The 13,799-nt window shown below is 49.7% G+C and overlaps 14 non-coding genes across 14 annotated transcripts; all 14 read right to left on the bottom strand.

Annotated features, from left to right (window-relative positions):
• Window positions 1-543: 543 nt before the first annotated feature.
• On the bottom strand, window positions 544-625 carry TRNAS-CGA (transfer RNA serine (anticodon CGA)). Its single transcript has one exon. It is a non-coding gene; the product is annotated as a tRNA-Ser (tRNA).
• Window positions 626-1,195: 570 nt separating this feature from the next.
• Window positions 1,196-1,277, bottom strand: TRNAS-UGA (transfer RNA serine (anticodon UGA)). The gene has a single exon. It is a non-coding gene; the product is annotated as a tRNA-Ser (tRNA).
• Window positions 1,278-1,499: 222 nt separating this feature from the next.
• Window positions 1,500-1,581, bottom strand: TRNAS-AGA (transfer RNA serine (anticodon AGA)). The gene has a single exon. It is a non-coding gene; the product is annotated as a tRNA-Ser (tRNA).
• Window positions 1,582-3,443: 1,862 nt separating this feature from the next.
• TRNAS-CGA (transfer RNA serine (anticodon CGA)) lies at window positions 3,444-3,525 on the bottom strand. Its single transcript has one exon. It is a non-coding gene; the product is annotated as a tRNA-Ser (tRNA).
• A 570-nt stretch (window positions 3,526-4,095) lies between these two features.
• TRNAS-UGA (transfer RNA serine (anticodon UGA)) lies at window positions 4,096-4,177 on the bottom strand. The gene has a single exon. It is a non-coding gene; the product is annotated as a tRNA-Ser (tRNA).
• Window positions 4,178-4,399: 222 nt separating this feature from the next.
• TRNAS-AGA (transfer RNA serine (anticodon AGA)) lies at window positions 4,400-4,481 on the bottom strand. The gene has a single exon. It is a non-coding gene; the product is annotated as a tRNA-Ser (tRNA).
• A 1,852-nt stretch (window positions 4,482-6,333) lies between these two features.
• On the bottom strand, window positions 6,334-6,415 carry TRNAS-CGA (transfer RNA serine (anticodon CGA)). Its single transcript has one exon. It is a non-coding gene; the product is annotated as a tRNA-Ser (tRNA).
• Window positions 6,416-6,985: 570 nt separating this feature from the next.
• Window positions 6,986-7,067, bottom strand: TRNAS-UGA (transfer RNA serine (anticodon UGA)). The gene has a single exon. It is a non-coding gene; the product is annotated as a tRNA-Ser (tRNA).
• A 222-nt stretch (window positions 7,068-7,289) lies between these two features.
• TRNAS-AGA (transfer RNA serine (anticodon AGA)) lies at window positions 7,290-7,371 on the bottom strand. Its single transcript has one exon. It is a non-coding gene; the product is annotated as a tRNA-Ser (tRNA).
• A 1,862-nt stretch (window positions 7,372-9,233) lies between these two features.
• On the bottom strand, window positions 9,234-9,315 carry TRNAS-CGA (transfer RNA serine (anticodon CGA)). The gene has a single exon. It is a non-coding gene; the product is annotated as a tRNA-Ser (tRNA).
• A 570-nt stretch (window positions 9,316-9,885) lies between these two features.
• TRNAS-UGA (transfer RNA serine (anticodon UGA)) lies at window positions 9,886-9,967 on the bottom strand. The gene has a single exon. It is a non-coding gene; the product is annotated as a tRNA-Ser (tRNA).
• A 1,852-nt stretch (window positions 9,968-11,819) lies between these two features.
• On the bottom strand, window positions 11,820-11,901 carry TRNAS-CGA (transfer RNA serine (anticodon CGA)). Its single transcript has one exon. It is a non-coding gene; the product is annotated as a tRNA-Ser (tRNA).
• A 570-nt stretch (window positions 11,902-12,471) lies between these two features.
• Window positions 12,472-12,553, bottom strand: TRNAS-UGA (transfer RNA serine (anticodon UGA)). The gene has a single exon. It is a non-coding gene; the product is annotated as a tRNA-Ser (tRNA).
• Window positions 12,554-12,775: 222 nt separating this feature from the next.
• Window positions 12,776-12,857, bottom strand: TRNAS-AGA (transfer RNA serine (anticodon AGA)). Its single transcript has one exon. It is a non-coding gene; the product is annotated as a tRNA-Ser (tRNA).
• Between the last annotated feature and the right edge of the window lie 942 nt (window positions 12,858-13,799).

Raw genomic sequence — 13,799 nt, 5'->3', positions numbered from 1 at the left:
AGAGGTTTTGGCCGATCGGGGCCAAAGGGGCGGTGGGGTCAGAAGGCTCAGGGTAAGGGCCTCAGTAGCCTCACCTCTCTTGTTGCCCTAGGTTGCACTGTGGTCTGGGACCTGGCCAAACGCCAATCCTTTTTAACCACACCTGCAGCTCTGCCTAGGCCGAGAAGCAACAGCAGAGAGCTTCCTTCCTGCCCCTTCCTGTGCTTCCCACCAACCTCCTAAATTGACCCCTGTAGAGGAGCTAGCTGCCTTGTCCTTCCCAACAACAATTTATCCAGGCACTCACCCCAGACAGCAGGCTCGAAAAGCACAGGCAAGGCTTCTCTGCAGCTCCCCAAAATAGACAGATACAGTGTCTGAGAAGCTGTAGGCCTGGGCAGCGTACTCCTTGAGAGTTTTCATGCTGGCATTGCACAGTGCATTGTTTCACATTCTTGTCTTTGTTTTACCTGTGCTCTCAACGTTGTTGAATAATACATGCTTATTCCTGGGAAAGGAGGCATCCAAGGAAAAACCTAACACATCATTGTGAAAGAGCACCGACGTAGTCGGCAGGATTTGAACCTGCGCGGGGACACCCCAATGGATTTCGAGTCCATCGCCTTAACCACTCGGCCACGACTACTCACGAGGGGTGGCTGCCACTTAAGCTGAGGTTCTCACTCTCACAGCAGTCTTTTTCTTTCCCTCAGTTCACTCTGCTCCACTGCCTTCCCATCTTTGCCTATCCGTTCTACTGCAAAAAATACACTCGGTCCATACCTGCATACTGACGTGACTCAAAGGCACTATTATAAAGTTCATGTTCCTGGCCAGAGAAAAGCAAAAAGGAGGTTGTAAAAGAATGCAGTTATGACACTTTAGGAAAATAATGACACTGTCAGACGCCCCAATAAGGCTACTTCCTTCATGCATCTGATACCTCAGATGGAACTTACTGGCGAGATGATAACTGAAGTTCTTTCCCAATCTCCTTGGCTATTACTCGACATGTGTCTTCTCGACAGCTGGGGTGCACAAGTGGCAGGAGTGCCAGACAGGTAGTCTCATGCCTTCTCCGGCCACTCTTTTGATCCCATTCCCTGCCCAGTGTTTCGCCTTCCTTAGCTCTATTGAGAGTGATAGCTATATTCGGCCTGCTTGTGCAGATGCCATTTAATATGAAGTATAAAATATCACCAAAGGTGAAGTAGCACGTAGTCGGCAGGATTTGAACCTACGCGGGGAGACCCCAATGGATTTCAAGTCCATCGCCTTAACCACTCGGCCACGACTACTTGCTTAAAGCTATGGTCCATTTTCAACGTAGCTCGTTTCTATTTCTGCTGGCGGTCTAGCCTCTGGACAGAAGCAGTCCTTTTCTAGAGAGGAAGGCCACAATGGCAAAAGTTTGAGCCCTCCCAGGCCGCTGACCCTATTAGTCCTGCTTTTGGAGCCCGCATTTATGCCAGAAGGTATTTCAAAGAATTATGGGAAAATACTGTTCACAAAAGGGACAGCGTAGTTGGCAGGATTCGAACCTGCGCGGGGATACCCCAATGGATTTCTAGTCCATCGCCTTAACCACTCGGCCACAACTACCCACACAAGTGAATCTCAACAGGGCACTTTACCTCCATCCGTAGTCTTTTTTCTTTCCGTTCACTGGACCATTTTCCCTGCTCTCCTATACATCATTCCTATTCCACAGAAGACTTTCTAAAGCGTCTCAAGCTAAAAGCAGGCATGCATGTGAAATTAGCACTCCTTGTATGTTCATGTTTTGAGACGGGGGAAAAAAATCAGGCCGGAAGAGGTGGTAGCTTTAACGTCAGGGAGATGGCAGCCACGATAGGCACCATGGCAAAACTTCTGTCTTGGAGGCCATGAATGGACTCCACAGAGAGACGGGTTGGTCTTTACAGGTATGAAAAGAAGTGCCTCGTCCAATCTAGGGCCTGTGGCTAGGCGTTTCCTGAGCTGAATTCTCCTTGGAGGAGAGTGGGCGTGTTCAGTTTCTCTGCAGACTAGTGCCTGACAGGTGAGGGAGGGGGAGCAGGATGCATTTGGCCTGGGTTCATATCTTTCTTCTGTGGCTTTAATGGTCTTTGCTTCATATTCTGTTTTACTGACTGCTTTGCATAGAGGCTGCTCCCTTGTTCTCCCACGCAGGAGGCCCTGAAGAGGAATCCCAAAAATGTCATCTGACGTAGTCGGCAGGATTTGAACATACTCGTGGAGACGCCAAATGATATCTAGTCCATCGCCTTAACCACTTGGTAACGACTACTTGGCTCTGCAAGCGGTGCCCCTTTCAACATAGCCCTTCATGTCTTCACAGGCAACCTCACTGGCTCCAGTCATTCCGCTCTGCTCCTTCCTCTTCCTCAGCAATCCTTTGCACTGGCAAGGTGCTTCTCAAAAAACAAATATAGGCACTCCTGCCAATCCACAAGTATTCCGAAGGCTTTGCTGAGGCCCTCTGCAGCCCTTCTTCTTTACAGCACATCAACTGCTGACCTTTGTTTGCCCTAAGGCTTCTGCTTCCATATTGGAGTCATCCCAGGCTTTGGTGATCCCAGCCGTCAGCCCAGCACCTCAGTTGAGCCTTTGAAAGGCTGTCAGGCCCTGCTCCTCTTTCTGTCTTGATATTCTAGCCACATTACTTAATAGGTGAGTGGAGGCGGGCCCAAGAGAGGGTAGTCTCTATGCAAATGAAGTGCTTGGGCATACCTGGGAGTGTCCTTCTGCAAGCCATTCAGCCTCCTGGCTGGTGGCAGGTTTGTTGAGGAGAGCAAGGCCGTGTTGGGCCAGTCCCAAAGCAAAGGCGAGCTCCTTCAGCAGGAGTCCATTTATGCGAGGGACCCTAAGTTACTCAGGCATATATAATAATCACCTTTAGCCCTTATAGAGAGGTTTTGGCCGATCGTGGCCGATCGGGGCCAAAGGGGCGGTGGGGTCAGAAGGCTCAGGGTAAGGGCCTCAGTAGCCTCACCTCTCTTGTTGCCCTAGGTTGCACTGTGGTCTGGGACCTGGCCAAACGCCAATCCTTTTTAACCACACCTGCAGCTCTGCCTAGGCCGAGAAGCAACAGCAGAGAGCTTCCTTCCTGCCCCTTCCTGTGCTTCCCACCAACCTCCTAAATTGACCCCTGTAGAGGAGCTAGCTGCCTTGTCCTTCCCAACAACAATTTATCCAGGCACTCACCCCAGACAGCAGGCTCGAAAAGCACAGGCAAGGCTTCTCTGCAGCTCCCCAAAATAGACAGACACAGTGTCTGAGAAGCTGTAGGCCTGGGCAGCGTACTCCTTGAGAGTTTTCATGCTGGCATTGCACAGTGCATTGTTTCACATTCTTGTCTTTGTTTTACCTGTGCTCTCAACGTTGTTGAATAATACATGCTTATTCCTGGGAAAGGAGGCATCCAAGGAAAAACCTAACACATCATTGTGAAAGAGCACCGACGTAGTCGGCAGGATTTGAACCTGCGCGGGGACACCCCAATGGATTTCGAGTCCATCGCCTTAACCACTCGGCCACGACTACTCACGAGGGGTGGCTGCCACTTAAGCTGAGGTTCTCACTCTCACAGCAGTCTTTTTCTTTCCCTCAGTTCACTCTGCTCCACTGCCTTCCCATCTTTGCCTATCCGTTCTACTGCAAAAAATACACTCGGTCCATACCTGCATACTGACGTGACTCAAAGGCACTATTATAAAGTTCATGTTCCTGGCCAGAGAAAAGCAAAAAGGAGGTTGTAAAAGAATGCAGTTATGACACTTTAGGAAAATAATGACACTGTCAGACGCCCCAATAAGGCTACTTCCTTCATGCATCTGATACCTCAGATGGAACTTACTGGCGAGATGATAACTGAAGTTCTTTCCCAATCTCCTTGGCTATTACTCGACATGTGTCTTCTCGACAGCTGGGGTGCACAAGTGGCAGGAGTGCCAGACAGGTAGTCTCATGCCTTCTCCGGCCACTCTTTTGATCCCATTCCCTGCCCAGTGTTTCGCCTTCCTTAGCTCTATTGAGAGTGATAGCTATATTCGGCCTGCTTGTGCAGATGCCATTTAATATGAAGTATAAAATATCACCAAAGGTGAAGTAGCACGTAGTCGGCAGGATTTGAACCTACGCGGGGAGACCCCAATGGATTTCAAGTCCATCGCCTTAACCACTCGGCCACGACTACTTGCTTAAAGCTATGGTCCATTTTCAACGTAGCTCGTTTCTATTTCTGCTGGCGGTCTAGCCTCTGGACAGAAGCAGTCCTTTTCTAGAGAGGAAGGCCACAATGGCAAAAGTTTGAGCCCTCCCAGGGCGCTGACCCTATTAGTCCTGCTTTTGGAGCCCGCATTTATGCCAGAAGGTATTTCAAAGAATTATGGGAAAATACTGTTCACAAAAGGGACAGCGTAGTTGGCAGGATTCGAACCTGCGCGGGGATACCCCAATGGATTTCTAGTCCATCGCCTTAACCACTCGGCCACAACTACCCACACAAGTGAATCTCAACAGGGCACTTTACCTCCATCCGTAGTCTTTTTTCTTTCCGTTCACTGGACCATTTTCCCTGCTCTCCTATACATCATTCCTATTCCACAGAAGACTTTCTAAAGCGTCTCAAGCTAAAAGCAGGCATGCATGTGAAATTAGCACTCCTTGTATGTTCATGTTTTGAGACGGGGGAAAAAAATCAGGCCGGAAGAGGTGGTAGCTTTAACGTCAGGGAGATGGCAGCCACGATAGGCACCATGGCAAAACTTCTGTCTTGGAGGCCATGAATGGACTCCACAGAGAGACGGGTTGGTCTTTACAGGTATGAAAAGAAGTGCCTCGTCCAATCTAGGGCCTGTGGCTAGGCGTTTCCTGAGCTGAATTCTCCTTGGAGGAGAGTGGGCGTGTTCAGTTTCTCTGCAGACTAGTGCCTGACAGGTGAGGGAGGGGGAGCAGGATGCATTTGGCCTGGGTTCATATCTTTCTTCTGTGGCTTTAATGGTCTTTGCTTCATATTCTGTTTTACTGACTGCTTTGCATAGAGGCTGCTCCCTTGTTCTCCCACGCAGGAGGCCCTGAAGAGGAATCCCAAAAATGTCATCTGACGTAGTCGGCAGGATTTGAACATACTCGTGGAGACGCCAAATGATATCTAGTCCATCGCCTTAACCACTTGGTAACGACTACTTGGCTCTGCAAGCGGTGCCCCTTTCAACATAGCCCTTCATGTCTTCACAGGCAACCTCACTGGCTCCAGTCATTCCGCTCTGCTCCTTCCTCTTCCTCAGCAATCCTTTGCACTGGCAAGGTGCTTCTCAAAAAACAAATATAGGCACTCCTGCCAATCCACAAGTATTCCGAAGGCTTTGCTGAGGCCCTCTGCAGCCCTTCTTCTTTACAGCACATCAACTGCTGACCTTTGTTTGCCCTAAGGCTTCTGCTTCCATATTGGAGTCATCCCAGGCTTTGGTGATCCCAGCTGTCAGCCCAGCACCTCAGTTGAGCCTTTGAAAGGCTGTCAGGCCCTGCTCCTCTTTCTGTCTTGATATTCTAGCCACATTACTTAATAGGTGAGTGGAGGCGGGCCCAAGAGAGGGTAGTCTCTATGCAAATGAAGTGCTTGGGCATACCTGGGAGTGTCCTTCTGCAAGCCATTCAGCCTCCTGGCTGGTGGCAGGTTTGTTGAGGAGAGCAAGGCCGTGTTGGGCCAGTCCCAAAGCAAAGGCGAGCTCCTTCAGCAGGAGTCCATTTATGCGAGGGACCCTAAGTTACTCAGGCATATATAATAATCACCTTTAGCCCTTATAGAGAGGTTTTGGCCGATCGGGGCCAAAGGGGCGGTGGGGTCAGAAGGCTCAGGGTAAGGGCCTCAGTAGCCTCACCTCTCTTGTTGCCCTAGGTTGCACTGTGGTCTGGGACCTGGCCAAACGCCAATCCTTTTTAACCACACCTGCAGCTCTGCCTAGGCCGAGAAGCAACAGCAGAGAGCTTCCTTCCTGCCCCTTCCTGTGCTTCCCACCAACCTCCTAAATTGACCCCTGTAGAGGAGCTAGCTGCCTTGTCCTTCCCAACAACAATTTATCCAGGCACTCACCCCAGACAGCAGGCTCGAAAAGCACAGGCAAGGCTTCTCTGCAGCTCCCCAAAATAGACAGATACAGTGTCTGAGAAGCTGTAGGCCTGGGCAGCGTACTCCTTGAGAGTTTTCATGCTGGCATTGCACAGTGCATTGTTTCACATTCTTGTCTTTGTTTTACCTGTGCTCTCAACGTTGTTGAATAATACATGCTTATTCCTGGGAAAGGAGGCATCCAAGGAAAAACCTAACACATCATTGTGAAAGAGCACCGACGTAGTCGGCAGGATTTGAACCTGCGCGGGGACACCCCAATGGATTTCGAGTCCATCGCCTTAACCACTCGGCCACGACTACTCACGAGGGGTGGCTGCCACTTAAGCTGAGGTTCTCACTCTCACAGCAGTCTTTTTCTTTCCCTCAGTTCACTCTGCTCCACTGCCTTCCCATCTTTGCCTATCCGTTCTACTGCAAAAAATACACTCGGTCCATACCTGCATACTGACGTGACTCAAAGGCACTATTATAAAGTTCATGTTCCTGGCCAGAGAAAAGCAAAAAGGAGGTTGTAAAAGAATGCAGTTATGACACTTTAGGAAAATAATGACACTGTCAGACGCCCCAATAAGGCTACTTCCTTCATGCATCTGATACCTCAGATGGAACTTACTGGCGAGATGATAACTGAAGTTCTTTCCCAATCTCCTTGGCTATTACTCGACATGTGTCTTCTCGACAGCTGGGGTGCACAAGTGGCAGGAGTGCCAGACAGGTAGTCTCATGCCTTCTCCGGCCACTCTTTTGATCCCATTCCCTGCCCAGTGTTTCGCCTTCCTTAGCTCTATTGAGAGTGATAGCTATATTCGGCCTGCTTGTGCAGATGCCATTTAATATGAAGTATAAAATATCACCAAAGGTGAAGTAGCACGTAGTCGGCAGGATTTGAACCTACGCGGGGAGACCCCAATGGATTTCAAGTCCATCGCCTTAACCACTCGGCCACGACTACTTGCTTAAAGCTATGGTCCATTTTCAACGTAGCTCGTTTCTATTTCTGCTGGCGGTCTAGCCTCTGGACAGAAGCAGTCCTTTTCTAGAGAGGAAGGCCACAATGGCAAAAGTTTGAGCCCTCCCAGGCCGCTGACCCTATTAGTCCTGCTTTTGGAGCCCGCATTTATGCCAGAAGGTATTTCAAAGAATTATGGGAAAATACTGTTCACAAAAGGGACAGCGTAGTTGGCAGGATTCGAACCTGCGCGGGGATACCCCAATGGATTTCTAGTCCATCGCCTTAACCACTCGGCCACAACTACCCACACAAGTGAATCTCAACAGGGCACTTTACCTCCATCCGTAGTCTTTTTTCTTTCCGTTCACTGGACCATTTTCCCTGCTCTCCTATACATCATTCCTATTCCACAGAAGACTTTCTAAAGCGTCTCAAGCTAAAAGCAGGCATGCATGTGAAATTAGCACTCCTTGTATGTTCATGTTTTGAGACGGGGGAAAAAAATCAGGCCGGAAGAGGTGGTAGCTTTAACGTCAGGGAGATGGCAGCCACGATAGGCACCATGGCAAAACTTCTGTCTTGGAGGCCATGAATGGACTCCACAGAGAGACGGGTTGGTCTTTACAGGTATGAAAAGAAGTGCCTCGTCCAATCTAGGGCCTGTGGCTAGGCGTTTCCTGAGCTGAATTCTCCTTGGAGGAGAGTGGGCGTGTTCAGTTTCTCTGCAGACTAGTGCCTGACAGGTGAGGGAGGGGGAGCAGGATGCATTTGGCCTGGGTTCATATCTTTCTTCTGTGGCTTTAATGGTCTTTGCTTCATATTCTGTTTTACTGACTGCTTTGCATAGAGGCTGCTCCCTTGTTCTCCCACGCAGGAGGCCCTGAAGAGGAATCCCAAAAATGTCATCTGACGTAGTCGGCAGGATTTGAACATACTCGTGGAGACGCCAAATGATATCTAGTCCATCGCCTTAACCACTTGGTAACGACTACTTGGCTCTGCAAGCGGTGCCCCTTTCAACATAGCCCTTCATGTCTTCACAGGCAACCTCACTGGCTCCAGTCATTCCGCTCTGCTCCTTCCTCTTCCTCAGCAATCCTTTGCACTGGCAAGGTGCTTCTCAAAAAACAAATATAGGCACTCCTGCCAATCCACAAGTATTCCGAAGGCTTTGCTGAGGCCCTCTGCAGCCCTTCTTCTTTACAGCACATCAACTGCTGACCTTTGTTTGCCCTAAGGCTTCTGCTTCCATATTGGAGTCATCCCAGGCTTTGGTGATCCCAGCCGTCAGCCCAGCACCTCAGTTGAGCCTTTGAAAGGCTGTCAGGCCCTGCTCCTCTTTCTGTCTTGATATTCTAGCCACATTACTTAATAGGTGAGTGGAGGCGGGCCCAAGAGAGGGTAGTCTCTATGCAAATGAAGTGCTTGGGCATACCTGGGAGTGTCCTTCTGCAAGCCATTCAGCCTCCTGGCTGGTGGCAGGTTTGTTGAGGAGAGCAAGGCCGTGTTGGGCCAGTCCCAAAGCAAAGGCGAGCTCCTTCAGCAGGAGTCCATTTATGCGAGGGACCCTAAGTTACTCAGGCATATATAATAATCACCTTTAGCCCTTATAGAGAGGTTTTGGCCGATCGTGGCCGATCGGGGCCAAAGGGGCGGTGGGGTCAGAAGGCTCAGGGTAAGGGCCTCAGTAGCCTCACCTCTCTTGTTGCCCTAGGTTGCACTGTGGTCTGGGACCTGGCCAAACGCCAATCCTTTTTAACCACACCTGCAGCTCTGCCTAGGCCGAGAAGCAACAGCAGAGAGCTTCCTTCCTGCCCCTTCCTGTGCTTCCCACCAACCTCCTAAATTGACCCCTGTAGAGGAGCTAGCTGCCTTGTCCTTCCCAACAACAATTTATCCAGGCACTCACCCCAGACAGCAGGCTCGAAAAGCACAGGCAAGGCTTCTCTGCAGCTCCCCAAAATAGACAGATACAGTGTCTGAGAAGCTGTAGGCCTGGGCAGCGTACTCCTTGAGAGTTTTCATGCTGGCATTGCACAGTGCATTGTTTCACATTCTTGTCTTTGTTTTACCTGTGCTCTCAACGTTGTTGAATAATACATGCTTATTCCTGGGAAAGGAGGCATCCAAGGAAAAACCTAACACATCATTGTGAAAGAGCACCGACGTAGTCGGCAGGATTTGAACCTGCGCGGGGACACCCCAATGGATTTCGAGTCCATCGCCTTAACCACTCGGCCACGACTACTCACGAGGGGTGGCTGCCACTTAAGCTGAGGTTCTCACTCTCACAGCAGTCTTTTTCTTTCCCTCAGTTCACTCTGCTCCACTGCCTTCCCATCTTTGCCTATCCGTTCTACTGCAAAAAATACACTCGGTCCATACCTGCATACTGACGTGACTCAAAGGCACTATTATAAAGTTCATGTTCCTGGCCAGAGAAAAGCAAAAAGGAGGTTGTAAAAGAATGCAGTTATGACACTTTAGGAAAATAATGACACTGTCAGACGCCCCAATAAGGCTACTTCCTTCATGCATCTGATACCTCAGATGGAACTTACTGGCGAGATGATAACTGAAGTTCTTTCCCAATCTCCTTGGCTATTACTCGACATGTGTCTTCTCGACAGCTGGGGTGCACAAGTGGCAGGAGTGCCAGACAGGTAGTCTCATGCCTTCTCCGGCCACTCTTTTGATCCCATTCCCTGCCCAGTGTTTCGCCTTCCTTAGCTCTATTGAGAGTGATAGCTATATTCGGCCTGCTTGTGCAGATGCCATTTAATATGAAGTATAAAATATCACCAAAGGTGAAGTAGCACGTAGTCGGCAGGATTTGAACCTACGCGGGGAGACCCCAATGGATTTCAAGTCCATCGCCTTAACCACTCGGCCACAACTACCCACACAAGTGAATCTCAACAGGGCACTTTACCTCCATCCGTAGTCTTTTTTCTTTCCGTTCACTGGACCATTTTCCCTGCTCTCCTATACATCATTCCTATTCCACAGAAGACTTTCTAAAGCGTCTCAAGCTAAAAGCAGGCATGCATGTGAAATTAGCACTCCTTGTATGTTCATGTTTTGAGACGGGGGAAAAAAATCAGGCCGGAAGAGGTGGTAGCTTTAACGTCAGGGAGATGGCAGCCACGATAGGCACCATGGCAAAACTTCTGTCTTGGAGGCCATGAATGGACTCCACAGAGAGACGGGTTGGTCTTTACAGGTATGAAAAGAAGTGCCTCGTCCAATCTAGGGCCTGTGGCTAGGCGTTTCCTGAGCTGAATTCTCCTTGGAGGAGAGTGGGCGTGTTCAGTTTCTCTGCAGACTAGTGCCTGACAGGTGAGGGAGGGGGAGCAGGATGCATTTGGCCTGGGTTCATATCTTTCTTCTGTGGCTTTAATGGTCTTTGCTTCATATTCTGTTTTACTGACTGCTTTGCATAGAGGCTGCTCCCTTGTTCTCCCACGCAGGAGGCCCTGAAGAGGAATCCCAAAAATGTCATCTGACGTAGTCGGCAGGATTTGAACATACTCGTGGAGACGCCAAATGATATCTAGTCCATCGCCTTAACCACTTGGTAACGACTACTTGGCTCTGCAAGCGGTGCCCCTTTCAACATAGCCCTTCATGTCTTCACAGGCAACCTCACTGGCTCCAGTCATTCCGCTCTGCTCCTTCCTCTTCCTCAGCAATCCTTTGCACTGGCAAGGTGCTTCTCAAAAAACAAATATAGGCACTCCTGCCAATCCACAAGTATTCCGAAGGCTTTGCTGAGGCCCTCTGCAGCCCTTCTTCTTTACAGCACATCAACTGCTGACCTTTGTTTGCCCTAAGGCTTCTGCTTCCATATTGGAGTCATCCCAGGCTTTGGTGATCCCAGCCGTCAGCCCAGCACCTCAGTTGAGCCTTTGAAAGGCTGTCAGGCCCTGCTCCTCTTTCTGTCTTGATATTCTAGCCACATTACTTAATAGGTGAGTGGAGGCGGGCCCAAGAGAGGGTAGTCTCTATGCAAATGAAGTGCTTGGGCATACCTGGGAGTGTCCTTCTGCAAGCCATTCAGCCTCCTGGCTGGTGGCAGGTTTGTTGAGGAGAGCAAGGCCGTGTTGGGCCAGTCCCAAAGCAAAGGCGAGCTCCTTCAGCAGGAGTCCATTTATGCGAGGGACCCTAAGTTACTCAGGCATATATAATAATCACCTTTAGCCCTTATAGAGAGGTTTTGGCCGATCGGGGCCAAAGGGGCGGTGGGGTCAGAAGGCTCAGGGTAAGGGCCTCAGTAGCCTCACCTCTCTTGTTGCCCTAGGTTGCACTGTGGTCTGGGACCTGGCCAAACGCCAATCCTTTTTAACCACACCTGCAGCTCTGCCTAGGCCGAGAAGCAACAGCAGAGAGCTTCCTTCCTGCCCCTTCCTGTGCTTCCCACCAACCTCCTAAATTGACCCCTGTAGAGGAGCTAGCTGCCTTGTCCTTCCCAACAACAATTTATCCAGGCACTCACCCCAGACAGCAGGCTCGAAAAGCACAGGCAAGGCTTCTCTGCAGCTCCCCAAAATAGACAGATACAGTGTCTGAGAAGCTGTAGGCCTGGGCAGCGTACTCCTTGAGAGTTTTCATGCTGGCATTGCACAGTGCATTGTTTCACATTCTTGTCTTTGTTTTACCTGTGCTCTCAACGTTGTTGAATAATACATGCTTATTCCTGGGAAAGGAGGCATCCAAGGAAAAACCTAACACATCATTGTGAAAGAGCACCAACGTAGTCGGCAGGATTTGAACCTGCGCGGGGACACCCCAATGGATTTCGAGTCCATCGCCTTAACCACTCGGCCACGACTACTCACGAGGGGTGGCTGCCACTTAAGCTGAGGTTCTCACTCTCACAGCAGTCTTTTTCTTTCCCTCAGTTCACTCTGCTCCACTGCCTTCCCATCTTTGCCTATCCGTTCTACTGCAAAAAATACACTCGGTCCATACCTGCATACTGACGTGACTCAAAGGCACTATTATAAAGTTCATGTTCCTGGCCAGAGAAAATCAAAAAGGAGGTTGTAAAAGAATGCAGTTATGACACTTTAGGAAAATAATGACACTGTCAGACGCCCCAATAAGGCTACTTCCTTCATGCATCTGATACCTCAGATGGAACTTACTGGCGAGATGATAACTGAAGTTCTTTCCCAATCTCCTTGGCTATTACTCGACATGTGTCTTCTCGACAGCTGGGGTGCACAAGTGGCAGGAGTGCCAGACAGGTAGTCTCATGCCTTCTCCGGCCACTCTTTTGATCCCATTCCCTGCCCAGTGTTTCGCCTTCCTTAGCTCTATTGAGAGTGATAGCTATATTCGGCCTGCTTGTGCAGATGCCATTTAATATGAAGTATAAAATATCACCAAAGGTGAAGTAGCACGTAGTCGGCAGGATTTGAACCTACGCGGGGAGACCCCAATGGATTTCAAGTCCATCGCCTTAACCACTCGGCCACGACTACTTGCTTAAAGCTATGGTCCATTTTCAACGTAGCTCGTTTCTATTTCTGCTGGCGGTCTAGCCTCTGGACAGAAGCAGTCCTTTTCTAGAGAGGAAGGCCACAATGGCAAAAGTTTGAGCCCTCCCAGGGCGCTGACCCTATTAGTCCTGCTTTTGGAGCCCGCATTTATGCCAGAAGGTATTTCAAAGAATTATGGGAAAATACTGTTCACAAAAGGGACAGCGTAGTTGGCAGGATTCGAACCTGCGCGGGGATACCCCAATGGATTTCTAGTCCATCGCCTTAACCACTCGGCCACAACTACCCACACAAGTGAATCTCAACAGGGCACTTTACCTCCATCCGTAGTCTTTTTTCTTTCCGTTCACTGGACCATTTTCCCTGCTCTCCTATACATCATTCCTATTCCACAGAAGACTTTCTAAAGCGTCTCAAGCTAAAAGCAGGCATGCATGTGAAATTAGCACTCCTTGTATGTTCATGTTTTGAGACGGGGGAAAAAAATCAGGCCGGAAGAGGTGGTAGCTTTAACGTCAGGGAGATGGCAGCCACGATAGGCACCATGGCAAAACTTCTGTCTTGGAGGCCATGAATGGACTCCACAGAGAGACGGGTTGGTCTTTACAGGTATGAAAAGAAGTGCCTCGTCCAATCTAGGGCCTGTGGCTAGGCGTTTCCTGAGCTGAATTCTCCTTGGAGGAGAGTGGGCGTGTTCAGTTTCTCTGCAGACTAGTGCCTGACAGGTGAGGGAGGGGGAGCAGGATGCATTTGGCCTGGGTTCATATCTTTCTTCTGTGGCTTTAATGGTCTTTGCTTCATATTCTGTTTTACTGACTGCTTTGCATAGAGGCTGCTCCCTTGTTCTCCCACGCAGGAGGCCCTGAAGAGGAATCCCAAAAATGTCATCTGACGTAGTCGGCAGGATTTGAACATACTCGTGGAGACGCCAAATGATATCTAGTCCATCGCCTTAACCACTTGGTAACGACTACTTGGCTCTGCAAGCGGTGCCCCTTTCAACATAGCCCTTCATGTCTTCACAGGCAACCTCACTGGCTCCAGTCATTCCGCTCTGCTCCTTCCTCTTCCTCAGCAATCCTTTGCACTGGCAAGGTGCTTCTCAAAAAACAAATATAGGCACTCCTGCCAATCCACAAGTATTCCGAAGGCTTTGCTGAGGCCCTCTGCAGCCCTTCTTCTTTACAGCACATCAACTGCTGACCTTTGTTTGCCCTAAGGCTTCTGC

Source organism: Pleurodeles waltl, chromosome 7, assembly GCF_031143425.1.
Source record: "Pleurodeles waltl isolate 20211129_DDA chromosome 7, aPleWal1.hap1.20221129, whole genome shotgun sequence".
Taxonomy (NCBI): domain Eukaryota; kingdom Metazoa; phylum Chordata; class Amphibia; order Caudata; family Salamandridae; genus Pleurodeles; species Pleurodeles waltl.
The sequence above is the reverse complement of the archived record's forward strand: the minus strand, read 5'-3'. Positions and strand labels throughout refer to the sequence as shown.